Raw genomic sequence first — 2,407 nt, 5'->3', positions numbered from 1 at the left:
ATGTATGTACACTGACAAAAATAAAATGGAATGTATAATTATAGATATGGGTACCTATTTATCACTTACAAACACTACTGTAATGGACTGAATTATCGCGTTCTTCTCAAAATACATATCTTGAAACCTAATCCACAGTGAAATGGTATTTGATAGTGGGGATTTTGGAGATAATTGGGTTATGAGAGTAGAGTCTCATTAATGGGATTAGTTCCCTTGTAAAAAGAAGCTAAGTAACTCTCTTGCCCTCTCCTACCATGTGAGGATACAATGCTATGTAGGTGGTCTGCAGCCCAGAAGAGGAGCTTCATGAGAACCCCATCATGGTGGGGTGAACCCAGACTTTCAGCCTCCAAGCTTTGAAAAATATATTTCTGTTGTTTATAAGCCATCCAATCTATGACGCTGTGTCATAGAATTCAAAACTAAGACACATACTGACAAAGTAGACAAAATGCAGCAATCAGTTACTTAATTCAAACTACTTAATCAATGTTTGAGAATGAGAAAGAAGAGTTTTATCCTAACTCTTGTGCCTATTTTTAAAAACACATTTATTCAATCATATTTATGACATAGGGTAAGCCTATGACTTACCTTATGTCAATTTCCTGGCAAACATAATTGAACAAAATAGAAAAAGATTTTTGTCCTCAAGGACTTGAATTGTACCATAAGAAATTGACAGTGAATATATGTATAATTAATAAGTAAATCATATCATAGTTTTAAAATTTTTAAATATTGAAAAAAATAAGTAGAGCAACTGAAGATTACCAGATTTTCCTTTTTTTTTAGCCTGATACAGTAAAAATTTAAAAAGACAAAGCGTTTATCAACTGAACCCTGGAAGTATTTTCACCAATAGTATCATTCTTAATTTTCAAAACTCCTCTGATAGATAGGTCCTTATCAGTAGTGATCATATAATTGAAAGCTTGAAAATTGGATTGAATTTGAAAATAATATGTTGAAGAACAGTCAACTAGCAATGTCACCTCATGTAAAAAATGTGACTTTGTTTATATGAGATGAAATTTTGTTGAACATTTTATTATAGAGTTCTGCTGGTTATTGAAAGTTTAATATAAAATAAATGCTATCAAAGAATCCATTTAGAATACTCGGTCTATGTGTGGGAAAATACTTACCTTAAAAGTTCTATCATGGCTGGGTGTGGTGGCTCACACCTATAATCTCAGCACTTTGGAAGGCTGAGGGTGGTGGATCACGAGGTCAGGAGTTCAAGACCAGCCTTGCCAAGACGGTGAAACCCCATCTCTACTAAAATACAAAAAATTAGCTGGGCGTGGTAGCAGGCACCTATAATCCCAGCTACTCAGGAGACTGAGGCAAAGAATTGCTTGAACCCTGGGGGCGGATGTTGCAGTGAGCCGAAATCGCGCCACTGCACTCCAGCCTGGGAGACAGAGCAAGACTCGGTCTCAAAAAAAAATAAAAGTTCTATTATTCTGGCAAAGGAATTAAGACATATTTCTAGCCCCATTTGCAGCTCAAATAGGCCCATTTGGGACGTCTCTTCAGAATGGAATAATGAAAGAAAAAACTCAGTATAGAATTCCACTGTTTGCAGATGTGAGCAGCGAAATGGTGTTATCTTTCATAATTAGCAGCAGCACAGGTTTCTGATGGTTGCCAGGTCACAGAATGACACCTGTCTAGTGGTAGTAGCCATTGTCCTCTAGTCAACATGTTCGTTTAGTGTCCACAGTGCAGAAGCTGCAGAGGTGGAGGTTTCTCCCCAAGTAAGATCCTGACTGTGTAGTTTTGAGGAGGCACCTGGTGACAGAAGCCCATACACAGCTACTCTGTTCTTCCAATCATTACTTAATGATCTAATGAATGACTTATTCAATAATGAATCCCCTTTTCACTTAAAGTAGATAGATTACTTTTGATTATTTAGAAATCAACAACCTTGACTGACATAATGAACTTAAAGAATAGGTGGCTTCTTGGCACTCTTTCCCCTGTATCTGAAACTGATTATTTTTCTCTTCTTTATTTTTTTTTATTTTTTAAATATGGAAGGCTTCACAAATTTGGGTGTCATCCTTGTGCAGGGGCCATGCTAATCTTCTCTGTATCATTCCAATTTTAGTATATGTGCTGCCAGGTGAGGTGGCTCATGCCTGTAATCCCAGCACTTTGGGAGGCTGAGGCTGGCATATCACCTGAGGTTAGGAGTTCGAGACCAGCCTGACCAATATGGAGAAACCTCCTATTTTTCTCTTCTTTAGGGTTCCCACTTGAGGTCAAAGCAGAGGTACTCTGAATTTGTTGTGCTTGTTTTTGCTTTGGAGATTTTCTTTATCAAATATAAGTGTTCCTACTTAATTTAAGATCCTGCCCCATCTCCAAGGCATTCTGCTGTTCACTCTGCATC

General features: G+C 37.4%; 1 non-coding gene across 1 annotated transcript; it reads right to left on the bottom strand.

The window, feature by feature from the left end:
- Positions 1-2,039: 2,039 nt before the first annotated feature.
- LOC135274943 (U6 spliceosomal RNA) lies at positions 2,040-2,149 on the bottom strand. Its single transcript, XR_010342686.1, has one exon. It is a non-coding gene; the product is annotated as a U6 spliceosomal RNA (small nuclear RNA).
- Between the last annotated feature and the right edge of the window lie 258 nt (positions 2,150-2,407).

Source organism: Aotus nancymaae, unplaced genomic scaffold, assembly GCF_030222135.1.
Source record: "Aotus nancymaae isolate 86718 unplaced genomic scaffold, 86718_ANA_hifiasm-v0.15.2.pri h1tg000014l, whole genome shotgun sequence".
Classification (NCBI taxonomy): Eukaryota; Metazoa; Chordata; class Mammalia; order Primates; family Aotidae; genus Aotus; species Aotus nancymaae.
This window is presented reverse-complemented; position numbering and strand designations above follow the sequence as displayed.